Source organism: Cyprinus carpio, unplaced genomic scaffold (assembly GCF_018340385.1).
Source record: "Cyprinus carpio isolate SPL01 unplaced genomic scaffold, ASM1834038v1 S000006722, whole genome shotgun sequence".
NCBI classification, from domain to species: domain Eukaryota; kingdom Metazoa; phylum Chordata; class Actinopteri; order Cypriniformes; family Cyprinidae; genus Cyprinus; species Cyprinus carpio.
Window position 1 is genome coordinate 278832 of NW_024879327.1, and position 14165 is coordinate 292996.

At 37.0% G+C, this 14165-nt stretch overlaps 1 pseudogene; it reads right to left on the minus strand.

Annotated features, from left to right (window-relative positions):
• Window positions 1–14165, minus strand: part of LOC122144555 — a 40747-nt pseudogene that overhangs the window by 22685 nt on the left and 3897 nt on the right.

Genomic DNA, 14165 nt, shown 5'->3' on the forward strand with positions numbered 1-14165 from the left:
ACTGCTGTAAACAATACATCGTCATCTGAGACCAGACACCATCAGTATTTTTTTTTCCATCATGGTGGAAACTTCCATGACTTCTTTTGTTTCACACCAAGCAAATTTATCATTTCCATCATTCAAGTCTAAAACCTGACACTCACAGGAAACCATTCAGCATTTTTAGGGATAGTTTGCTCATAAATGAAAATTATACTCATGATTCACTCACCTCATTTGTTCCAAACCCCTATGACTTAGCAATACATGTAAATAGTAGTTGCATGCTATTTCTTTTAGTGCAAATAGTGGCAGATATCTGCCACCTTATTATTGTAATACATTATAGACCGCTTTTAGGGCCTACGTCACAATTACGTCCACTGCGACTGCCAGATGAAAAAAAAACTACGACTGCTGTGGTTAAATGTGATAAAGAACGAGCGGACTGGACAGAAACGATCGTCAAAAATGCTAGCGTTTGCAGCACACTTCTTATCACAATAAATAAAGTGTTTTTTTTTGTAGTTTTTATGGGCGCGTAGCCTAAACATTTTCTTATGCATCTCACTACTATGTTGTGTATGAAATAATGTCTGTGTGCATGTGTGTAAAACAACAAACTGGCGATTTATATGCTTAATCATTTGTAATTGTATATCGTTGTTTGTGATAGATTTTGGCTGAAATAATAATGTAGCTGTAAAAAAACAGTTGACTGCTGAAGTTGAAATATATATATATATACATATATATATATATTATATACGGCGCATATATATATATAATATATATATTACATATACAGCTTCATGACTAGATAGACTCATAGGTGAGTTTGTCTTTACCATACATGTTAAGTTTCTTTATAGATGTGAGGCACTCAACCAGAGGTAATACTGTCAGATTGCCCTTTAAATGAGCGTGTACAGGTCAGCCAATCTAGTTTCATCCATTAAAGTAAACTTTTTCAAATAAACTATCGCGCGGTCCCGGACAGTGAGTGACCTTACATTTGGCAGGTAAAATCAGATTTTCTCCAATCATTGTTAAAAAAACAAAGCTAAAAAACTTAATAGCTAGCATTAGTGAAACAGTCAGGCAGGGTTGCCAGGGTTTTGGAACCAAGGCTCCGCCCCACAGAAAAACATCACAATGTTTACTAACAGAAAAAGGGTGTATAAAACAATACACCATAATTACATATTGAGTGTAAATTATAATTTTTATTAAAAATTATTATACTGTAGATAGATAAGTATACTGAAGTACACCATTAGGGATGTCACCAATCTCTCAATATAACATTGAACTGTTTGCGTACGACATCTATGGTTCAATACTCGCTTACGAATTGAATTGATTTTCGGTTTTGTGTTCAAGTAAACTTCTGCATGTTTTATTATTTCTTTTCCGAATTGGCTTTGTGTGTGTGTGTGCCCACGAGTTTATGTGCTGAGAAGAGAAAATGCCTCCACGCTTTTAAAACACATTTGAAAAAGCAACACACGCTTATAGGATTGGGTATTGTTTGAATTTTATCAATTCCGATTCTTTTCGATTCCCCATTTCGATTCCAATGTGATTAAAAAATGAAATCAAACATTTATCTCATGTCTCTTTTTGCAAACCATTTAATTGCTGCTGAATACCATGAACAAAAACCAACAGGCTACATAAAAACTGGACTCTTTTAGAGCTGTTTAGGTACAAAATAGAGCAGTATGATTGTGGATAAATTGAGTTTGTTTGTTTTTTTTCAATGGAAGTTGTGTTTCATACATCAGACAACTAAACAAAATCACATGTAAATTTAATGAATGATTCATTGACTCACTCAAGATGTACTTGTTTCCTTCCTGGATGAATCAGTGTTTTTGAAAAAATCTCTTGTATGATTCAAAGACAAATACATTTTAACAGCCCCTTTTCCCACCTACTGGCGTAACAATGTAATCGACAAATCTTCATTTGAAGTGTCAAATTACTTTTAAAAGATGATTTACTCTATTTTAATCGCTACCATACACATCAGAGTTTATATCTGAACTGTAAACTTTTATCCCAGTACTTCTGTGATCTGAATGTTTGTAACAGAAATAATGATACTGTTTGGCTAAAAAGACTGTGAAGCTGTTTCATTCATATACATAACAGCTGCTCACTTTAGGTCAACGGCAGCGCCAACACAGATTTCTGTGTGATTGTATGCTGCATGGACGAACCAAGTGATAATGTAGTGATTGCACACGTAAAAAGTTTGAGGAATGAAACTGATTGAGACGAATTACTGTAATTATAAATAGAATCACGTTGGTTTGGGTGAATTTGAATCATTTCGCGATCTTTAAAGATCTGTTAAATTAAAGTGCTTTGTCATATTGGTGGTGACACCTCTCTTGCAACATGTTTAGCTTATCACAGATATTAAACTTAGCGTTTCTGGCATCTGATCGCAAGTGTAGCCAAACTTTGGAGCGCTTAGCTTAGCAAGCAATGTCCTGGAAGATCAATAGGACAGGTCTTCACAGACAAAAAACAATGCAGACAGGAATCGATAGGCGGAATCGAAATTTTAATTTTACAAGAATTATCTGATTCCTGACCTTAAGTATCCAATTCTGGAATTGGAATCGATTTTCGATTCCCAACCCTAAATGCTAAACACCTTCTACTGTTGTAATGAGAAGCATTTCTAAATCTGTTGTCCAAAAAAAAAGAGAACAAAAGAGATTACAATTATATTTAATTTTTTATTAAAAAAATAAAATAAAATACTGCTGAGTTGGCTTTGACACAGAACACAGATAAACTACACTGTCGCAGTCCCAAGTGTTTATTGTCTTTATATTTCATCTTAGAAACATTTCTATCTTCTTTTTACTCTCTTTTACAGCAATAGCTGGATGACTGTCCATATTAGAGATTTCCTGGAATGTCATTAAAGTTCTATTGCCTTCTGTGATGCACGGTGAAGTTTCTGTCCAAAGAGCTCATACTCTGGCTTCCAGTATGAATGAAACAGACATTACATGTTTTTATAACGCTCCAATAATGGCCAATCCATTGGAAAACTGGGTAAAAATAGGGTTGAAAATAATACTTTCTCTCAAAAGAAATTTTGAGTAGACATATAATAATCCATGTACTTTCTCCATAGGTACATAAGTGTACATGAGTTTTGTGTTGTTAATTTGCTTTTTAAAAAAATCGATAAGCCATCAGAAATAAACCAAACTGAAAACGTGGTTAAAAAAACCCAAGGCATGTATTGAACCGTGGCTAACTGTACTGTTGCATCCATAGTAACACACACTATAAAATTAAATGCACACCGTTGCGAATGTCTCTGTAACCAAAACATCTGGTTGCCAAAATTCTTTAAAATATCTCCTAATTTTTTTTTTCTGAAGGCTTTGGAACAGCATTATAACAAAAGTGAATAAAATAACAGAATTTATATTTTAGGTGGAATTATCCCTTTAAACCGTTAGTTTTCACCCAAAAATGCATTAATTACTCACACTCATTGTCGTTCCAAACCCACAAGACCTTCGTTCATCTTCGGAACACAAATGAAGATTTTTTGATGAAATCCGAGAGCTTTCTAACTATGTATAGACAGCAACGGAACTGACACATTCATGGCCCAGAAAGGTAGTAAAGACAATTGTTAAAATAGTCCATGTGACATCAGTGGTCCAACTGTAACTTTTAAATGAAGCTACGAGATATGTTTAGAGCAAATTCTAAACACACACACACACACACATTTTGTAATAATATGATTGAGTGACAAAAACACTCTTTCAACAGCAACAGAATAGCACAGTGTATAAAATCTGATTATAAAGAGGAAAACATTCACATAAAGCCTATGAATAACTAAGCTACTGATCAGGTTTTTCTCTGACTGGATCATTTTCCCTACAGGAATCTCCTGCGTGTGCAAGACAGACAGAAGGGTACGGCAGGGGCAGTATGCAGATTTATGCGTAAAATTTACAGAGGTTAAAAAAAGCTCCCAGCCCTGGCGATCTTCCCATATTGTGCGGCAGAAGAGGAAAATCGATGTGGGAACTGGCGAGCGAGGAGAAGAGAGGAAGACAGGTGGAAAAAATGGAAGGTTGAGGGGAGCCCTGTGTGTGGGAACTTAATTACTTGTGACAGTGCAAAACTGACAGCTAAAGGATTGACGCTCTTTCCACCCCCCCCTCTCTCACTTTCTCACTCACGCACACCAAATTTTACGACTATTCTCTCACGCTTTCTTTTGACACTTGACCTTTTGTGCTCAAACTATTTCCTTTTACTTTAATACAATCTTTGGGCCTTCCTAATAAGCTGTCCAACAGAACCAAACTCTAACAAATAGCTCAATGCACCTGACCAGCTGACCATACGTTCCTCTCTGCCATATAGCGGCCAATGGAGAGCAGCACGGCCAGGCGTATTACTAAACGGCAAATGCTCAGGGTTTCTGCTACGCATATAGCCAGCAGAGATAAAGTGCGTAGGTTAGCACGAATATGCACAAAAATCATGAGGTTTTGGTACCACACATCTGCTTAGTTCAGCAAGTCGTGGACGACATTGCAAAATAATCCTCAATGGGCATTCGAGGTGTTTTACGAAACTTCCAAAACCTGAGAGTTTATTTTTTTCCACCTCCAAATGACGCCAGTAACACGGATTTCACAAAAGAAATGCTGCAATGGGAACAAAGCAACCTGCAGTGAATGGTAAAATGCATTAAAAAAAGCAAGGAGATGGAAAGCATAGACACGCCAAACATAGGTTCTTCTCCAAAGCAGCTTCTGATAAGCAAGCACAAATCCTTATGCAGTGACTTGACCTCTAATGCAAAAAGTTGAGTTACGAACAGAATGTCTTTAATCAGTAGGGTGTTGACACAGGGTTACAACAATTCTCATACCTTATTATTCCATGAGTCCATGTGCTAGAAACAGCCCAGTGCGGCTTGCGGTCCATGCACGGGGGGGGTGTGTCGCCGTAAGAATAGGGGAACCACTACGTGGACCGCGAATGGAAAATCAATGCGTGTAAAGCCGAGGCTAGTCGAAGTGAAAGACTTTGAAGACCCCCGCAATACGTTCAACAAGCGTCATATTTTTGGGCAGACAAGCGTTTCTAGATTAGAACAGACCAGACTGACCATGACAGACCTCCGCAAGCCCACCCACCACAGAAGCAAGACAGCGAACGCCTCTGCGTAAGACAAGGAGAACAACGAGGAGAGAGAAAGAGCACAGGGAACGACAGTGACTGACCAGGGGTTTGCTGGTATCTCAGAGCTTTTCCTTTGCGACGCAATCGGCAGCCATCGACACGCTCCGCACTGAGCCAAAAAAATACACGACACACAGGGGACATTCTCACTCCTGTGTTACAAGCATATGAAACACATCCACTCACCGACTCTTACCCATTTATTCAGTTACACACACCCCAGCCACTCCCTCTCAAAGCGCGGAGATAAACACACGCTGTCCTCATTCTTATGTTACAGTACCCCAACACACACATGCAAGACAAAATGTTGAGAAGACTGATTCTTCAATTAGATAGACTGGAACCCACCAATCACAAACTGGAAAGAGTCGGCCTACCTGTAATAATACACTGCAGTAACAACACTTAAGGAGGAGCAGAGATACACAAACACATCACAAACATGCAGATATTCACAATACTTTAAAAAACGATTACCATGGTACCCATAGTTTCTGTCCAATACATGGTATTGGCAAATTTGGTATATTAGCAAGCTGGTAACACAAAGGTCAGGGTTCTCAATCATTTTGAGGTATGAGTTTCCAGAATTTTTCAATCCTAGAGTACGGGATAAGGATTTAAAATTATTTTATAAGGATTGTGCTCACAAACAGCCAAAATATATTCGGTTCAGAGATCATTAAGTAAAATTTCCATGAAATGTGATTATTTTTATTAATTTTTCAAAACATTTTCCAGGACCCAAATCACAGTTTAAGAACTCCATTTTTTTAACCTTACATTTATTCCATGACCGTGAAAACCTTTGAAAAGATATACCTTAGATGAACTGTAATTCGATTTGGAATTATAGAAATGTTCTCGGTTGCCACAACTTTCTAAGAATTTGTTTTATTTATATTATATTTTTTTTTAACATTGATTTGCGCCCAATGATTAGCATTTTTAATAAATTACCTAACAGAGGTTGGGAGAAATAACTATTGAAAATTTCTTTAACTTACCGTCATAAGTTTTTAATCATTCGCATTATTAGAAATTTTTATTTGCCTTTCCAGTCGCCAGGATATTCATACACTTTGAAATTCCCCGGATTATTTCCAGGATTTACAAAAAAAATAAAAAAAAACATAAAAACCATAAAGAAATTGGCCCTATTAAATCACTTGTGATACAAATCCTGAACAATTACCTGAATGTCAGAAAATGTATATCATCTTATTATACGGTGTTCCCAAATATGGTACACACTTCACAATTAGAGGTTCCGCAATTCGAAACTCTTTAGCAATGAGCAATACACTTATTACATTACTGTAACTCATCGTTATATTACTATTCATGTTAGTGCAGTTCGATTAAATAATCCTAACAAATACAATAATGTATTAGTAAAGGTAAAATCACACCATTACCAAAGATTAATATCAGCCTTCAGAAGTATTTGACATGTTATGCTCATATTAACATTGCTGTAAACTAACATTAAAAATCAGAACCTAACTGTAAAGTAGTAACCAAAATATTTATTCATATCGAATTCTAAGATGATTTTCTACCTGATAAAAGACCTCCGAATGTGTATTTCTTTACATGACTTTTCCAGTGACATCTTAAAAACACTTTTGAAATAACTCTAATATCTCGAAGTATTTCAGAACTATTATAGAAGATAACAGATTTTTGTCATAAAAAATGTTTTGCAATGTGTTAACAATAACTTGCACTCGATTGATTTTGGCTATAAAAGTCTTGTAGGGTGACCATTATCCTTTTATCTACCCACTGTCGTCCAACATGAAAAGCATGATTCAATCCCTAACACGCATGCACTGGTCAGGAGGTATTAAATAACCACAGGATCAATTTACGGAGAAAACATGGTTTTTTGTTCTTTTTTTAATCACACTACGAAGTGTATTGTAGTGAATTAAAAACAAAAAGACTCAAACAGAGAGCTGTGCAGAGAGAGTGAAGGAACCGATTAAGCCAAATGAGCGCACTTTGGGTTTTGTGTTAAATATATAATACAGGTCTGTTCTTATCTGTCGCACACGGCTACTCGCACGCCTCATCTCACATTAACTAAATCCCCCACGCTCAGCCGTTACTAGCGGGCAAATGCCCAGCTGCCTCCCCAGCTATTTCTGCGGCCCTGAACCCCTCCCTGCAGGATTTCCGTTTTACTTCCAACTCTTCTTGTTTTTGGTTTGCCTTCTGGCGAGTCAAAGCGGAGTCCTGTTTTTTGACAGTACACCACCCCCTGTTCGTTGGGAAACCGTGGTAACATGATGAGTGCTATAGTGGTTTGTGATGACTATTGCGTGTGGGGGGGGTGGGGGTCAAGCGTGACCCAATACAAAAGGCATTACAATGCACGCAGCAAGAGAACGTCAGATGCCACACAAAGTCTTAACTTAGACACACAGCTCTATGCTAGGCGATTCCACCACTACTCTCTGATTAACGTGCTTGATGAATATGTTAGATACAGTCCTCATGCCAACTCAATGACTTCTTTCTAGAGTCTGAATACTGTACAGCATTATACCGAGAGAGATCATCCGACGTGAAGCTCAACACAGGATCCTGATTAGCTTAAAGTGCGGTACACATACAACACGAGCCTCCGCCGTGACCCGTTTTTTGTTCGTTTGTCCGGTCGCTTTTTATCCTCACCCTGGGCCTTCCAATTCGATGAGGGGTTCCGGATAATACGCGGTTGACAAGCTAAATTCACAAGCGAAAAGATAATAAAGCGATTAAAGTAATCCTCCGCAGCATTGATCTACATACCTATCTGGGCCTTGGTGCGCGGTCGAAGGCGTTCAGTGCCGGGGAGTCACGCTAACAGGTCCGAATGGTGAAGTTGTTAACGAGGATCGGTATACAGAATGACGGGCCTGTAGTCCTGCAGAGCCACGTCAGGACAAGAGAACCCGAGCATAGCGGTATGAAACATTTTGCCTCACCACGGATTCCTGAGGACAACGCTGAAAACACAGAGTGAGATTGAGTGTATATACATCTAATACTAAAAAACAACTCATATATATAGAATAACATCCAACATGGCCTGGACACCCTCATTAGTGATCACTTGCGCATGTAACATACAGGAGTGCTCAAAACTGCAGGTATAAAACAGGAGCTCATACACACGCCAAGTCAATAGAGGTCTTTGTGGCAGACTCGCTGGTATTGTCTAGCTTTATTATACTGGCAGGCTTTTGCAGTTACAAAAATACAAAAATGACAGTTTCCCTAAAGTTTTCTTTAAGGTCAACTCCTTCCATATCGTTGGTTAGTACAGAGGAAAAAGGCAGTGAATCAAACCATTTACTATCAAGTTTGGCTAGGCACATATCAGGGCAGGGACTAAACTGTGAAATTTTTATAATAATCATCTATGTCCATTGGTGAGTTTTTTAAAGGGACGTTTAAAACATGTTGTTTCCACAAACGAGAACCTGATGGGCTAAACGGCACAACAAGGGCAAACGGTGTCTGTTCCCCATTACAATTCTGACACACATTCAAACCAGTCTAACACAGCCGTTTAAAAACATTGAGGAGTATCAAATTGGGTGAAGGGGTGTGGGGGGGCTCCCGAGAGGCCCAATCAGGAGACGTACTGTAAATGTGCTGGACGTTCTCCCAATGGAATGAGTGTAGGATTAAAGAATAACTTTACAACAGTAACAGGCAAAACTTTGGGGCTGAAATCTAAATACATTTTCGTAGTTTATACCTTTTAAGTTTCTCTACTTTAGTTTGTTTTTCATTTAAAACGTCATGATGACTGATTGAAAACACTTCAATATAACCAGTCCAGTTGTTTAAATACTTTTTTTTTTTTCGAAAAAAGCCTAGGCACTTTTTCCCATTTTTGAAAGTAATCTTTTTTTATCCATTAGTTATCATGCACCAGCCCCTCACTTTATATTTAGGATTTTAATAGTTTGCGTAAAATGAACCTAGGCCCATATTATTCTCCCGGTTCAAAGAAGCTTATTAGTTCAAATCTAAAATAATAAAACCCAACAAAGCAAAAGTTTGCTTGCAAAGCAATATCATCATGAACATTGTACCATCGAACATCATTGGCTTCTAAAACCAGTAAAATAAAATAAATACAGTAAAATAAAAGAATCAATGTTTGAGTGATAAACTATGGATCGAGGGTGAAATGGATGCCATGGCAGTGTCAAAAGGTCACAGGTATGACCTTTAACCTACCAAGGTCATGGCCTGCTGGATCAGGAAGACCAGAGACCAGATGGGAAACAGCACACTCAATTTATCAACTCTCTCCATTCCCATGAGGAATAATGTTGGTGTGTGCAGAACAGGAAGACTGTCCTAAAAAGCCTGGAACCTCTAATGAGACAAGGTGAGCGGATGAAGCACAAAAGCTCTCTAAAAAACCGTGCCACCTGGCATGCTTTTCTTTCAGACAGCATACTTTCATTCTCTATAATATGAATTCGTTGGCACACAGAATGTTTAAAGTGAAAAGTAATGTTCAAGAGCTGAAGAAGACCTCGGTAGACCTGTGCTCGCGCTCTAATAGAGGGGCGTGTAACAGGTGTCGCGCGGCACAATCCACAAAACATATCGGGGTCCGAACGAGGATGATATAGATGTTTCACTTTTGACAGACAGAGGTACCACATTTTAAAAACACCACTTTGGAATGCACACTGAAATCCGGAAGTGGGGGCGTGAGTGAATTGCATGAATACCTCGTGCCGTCTCTACAGAATGATCAAGTGTATTGAATCTGTTTTTAAAATATGACGATTTTATATGCCAACACACAATAGAGAAGCATAGTTTAACTTGGAGTCAGGAAGCCCTATTAAAGTTTCAATAAGCTGCCATGGTGAATACAGGGTTACTTAAGAAATTAACAGATGTCATGCACAGTACTTAAAAACATTGATTTAAAGTTGTACTGATGTTGATTCAATGCATGCAAAGCTGCACTGATGGAAACCAAAGATAACGTAAGTGCAGATCAGCTCTGCTCCAATCTAATGAGTGAAATGGTACGGAGGGGTTTAGTATAGAACTGGCACAATGTTACTATGCATGTCTATGCATACAACCGTGTATGTGTGACAGCTGCTCTGAATGTACCAACAAGTTTACAGGTTGGCTATAAAAAGGCTCCACAAATACAAAACATACAGAACATGAGAAAAAAAACTGTACAAAGTAAGTTGAAAACAAACAAATAAAAATAAATCTGATAAACAAAAGACTGATCAAATGTTGGCTTTGGTTAAAAAAGGTTAATTCTGTGGCCAAAATTTATACAGCTGTTGAATAAAAAAAAATATTGGAATAAAAAAAAATATTTCATTTGGGGTTTTTTTTGACCCCAATCTCCCCCTATAAATCACATATTTTCACAAATGGCATATTCACTCTTAGCAATTTCATTGGTTAAAAAAAGAGCAAGGCATAAAAAAATAAAAAAGACATTTTTCTAAGTGCATCCTAGAAAAAAAAAACAAAAAAAAACTCTGACCTAAAAAAAACTGATCTATCCATTGTAAATGATGCACACACACATCCTAATGAAACCTGTCATTGTGCGGAGGAAGTGAAACAGATGACACATGGAATGGGTGCAAGTAGATTTACTGACTCTGTGTGTTCTGTGCTGAGCGTACAGCAGGTGATGCGCGGGGCAGTGTTCTGCGTGTGCTTCGTGCCTGGGGATGTGTGTGTGTGTTTGTGTGTGTCTAGTTGTTGGGGTAGTACTTTAGGGAAGAGGTAGAGGTCTTTACAGAGGGAACTGGTAAACTCTGACATCTCTTTACAGCGATGATGGGCTGAACCAGGTGCGTATCCCTCTCTGCTTTTAATTCGACTGTTTACCTAAAAGAACAACAGAGACAGCAAAATACATTTTAACCATATTAAGCACCCTTCTTTATCATATTTTTATATGAAATTATAATTTTTTTTTATTATATTTGGAATTATTATTTTTTTTTGGCCTCTATATTATCAACATGTTCAAAACTTTTCTAAAAACACGTTTGCACATAATCTTCTACATGCCTTCTGTCGTCTGAATGATAATTTTATACTTTTTTAGCCAGTAAAAAGGCCTTTAAGTATAATTCATATCCCTCTTCAGGTCATGGATTTTTTTTTTTACACATAAAAAAAAAAAAAAACTTTTAGATTTTCTCTCAATGTTTAAATTGACTGTTAAATGTTTTTTTTCTGACTACAATTTCATATGCTTTTCATGATTAAGCTGTAACAAATTGTGAACATAGTGTAATTAATCATTTAAAATCTGATTTTGCATATAAACTGAATTCAATATCAGTGTGCCAACATGTTAACATTGTTTAGATAAATGGCCATACAATGAATCATTGCATTCAAAAAAGACAGTGGACTAAAACGTTTTACCTGCACCAGAATGTCCGCCAGGTGTGTGTCGTTGGATTTCTGTCTGATTGCGCTGTTCAGTTCCTGAATGAAACCAGGACCCTTTTCTTGGTGTTTCTCATTGCAGCAGTGCCTGAAACACAAAACATTAGAAATCTGCACAAACTGTGACATATGACATGATGAATGGTAAAAAATCAGATGAAGATACAACAATGTGTACACACTGAAACCTTTGAGGGGTGGCAAAGCCGCAGATCATGTCGGATCTCTGGGGCAGTTTGACTCTCAGTCCTCTCCCTGTCTTTCTCCTCCCTCTCTTTGTCATCTCTTTCCCCCTCTCTGCCAGCATCCCTCTGTTCACCAGCCTGGAGACTGAGTCCGTTCCTGACCATCCAACTGGGCCACACCATTGTCCATCTCCTCTGAAACAGAAAGAAATGTTTGTTTGCTTGTGTGATAGTGTTAGTGAACACCACGCTAACTTCTGTGGTTATTTTAAATTTTTCATTGTCCAATTTAAAGTACAATAAATGTATACAATAAGTTCTTTTATCAACCTTTAAAAAAAACAAACAGACTGTATTAAAAACCTATTTAAATATTTCAGCGGAATAAAAACATTCCTCAATGAATTAAAACATCACACTTCCATACAACATATGCTTCCGAGATTTACTTTTGGCATGAGGCACATAATGGGTTGACATCTTTACCATCGTTTCAATTTCAAAGAATTCAATAAACATGTCTGGAAATACTACTGTATATATAATCAACACATACTTAATATTTCCAGTCAAACTAGGTCTATTAAACTGATCAAATAATTTTTTGCTCAAAATTATAATTGCAATGACTGTTGTCATTTGAGAAATGTACTTTTGCATTTCAGTTATTGCACTTTCACCAGTAAGCAAAAAATCTATAGAATGTGGATATATACACATGCTTTATTTGACCTCTTCTGGTGTACTGATTTAGGCTATTATAGGCTTTTTATTATATAAATTAATATACATTCCTTCAACAACATTCTTCTTAAGATTTTTTAATCTATATTTAATTTTTTTTTAAGTTTTTCAATCTAAATATTTAAAGTCCATTCACGTTGTTTTTATACTCTTTATTTTCAGCTTTATTCACAATTAACAAAAACATCATTTTAATAGTCAGTCAAGTGTGCCCATATGTTTGATTGGTAATCTATGTTTAAAAACAATATTGACAATGACTTGTTAATCACCGCAACACTCACCTCCTCGACAAGCCTGAATGAAGAACATCTTTTGGCTTATTCTGGAGCAGAGGGCAGCGGGCGTTATCAAAACCTCAAACACCCAGTCCACTGAGAGACAGAGAGAGATGTTTGAAACTCTGATATGTAAAAGAATCTTCTGCAAGGCAATAAATTTACTTCAAAATGGAACTCACATACTGATAAAAAAAATCACACCTGTATGTATAGCTAAAGAATTAGCAATGATGCACCGAAGTAAAATTGTATCAGAACTGGAAATTCAGAATGCACTTGGCCGAAAACCCAAAGATAATAGACTTTTTAAAAACTTAATTTAAAGTAGTTTTTTTTTGTATAATTGTATTACCATTACTGCAGCAATTTAAAAAAATCTAAATTAGGTTTTCATTTAGCTGAAAACTGCAATAAAATATACAAAAAATAAATTTTATGTAATAATTAATGGTTACAACTTTATTTTAAGATGTCATTGTTACAGTAACACATATACATTTAAGTACTGATTGATATTAATTTACTACATGGTTAGGGTTAGGGTTAGGATTAGGGTTTGGCCTGGTTACTTGCATGTTAGGGCTGCAGGATTATTGCATGCTCGATTAATCGCACCTTAAAATAAAGTTTTACCTAATTAATTTAGTTTTAGTTTTTATGTCAACTATTTTATAACAGAATTACGTTTCTACTCCAATTTATCATTGAAATACAAACATTTAATGGTGGCTGTAACAAAAATTTCTCATTACAGATATTTTGAACATATGTTAAGTAATGAAGACAACAGGTTACTTCAAAATATAATAACTATATAATATAATGCATTTTTCACAAAATCAGTAAAACGCTAATTAAAACACCAGTTTTGGCCTTTTCCAAAAATTTTCGTTGCCATAATTTCGGTGCATCAATATAAATTAGGTATTAAAATCAAGCGCACCTCCAGCAGCTGTCCATCAGTGCCGTAGACAGATCCCTCAACTCCATGTGACAGCAAACAACACAACAGTGGCAGTCATACTTTGCATGTTTCCTGCCGCTGGGCAAACTGTTCTAGGCACCTGCGCATTGCCTGAAAAACACAAATCAAAACCTTATAAAAGACTACGCTTTGCAGTGCAGTCTGACTGAAACTGTCAGCGTGTCTAACGCACCTCTGCCGTGAGGTCTTTGTGCAGGCTCACTGTGAAATCCAGTTCCATGAAAAGTCTTCTCAGCGTCTCGTCATCCACCTCTCCTCGCCCTTCGGACA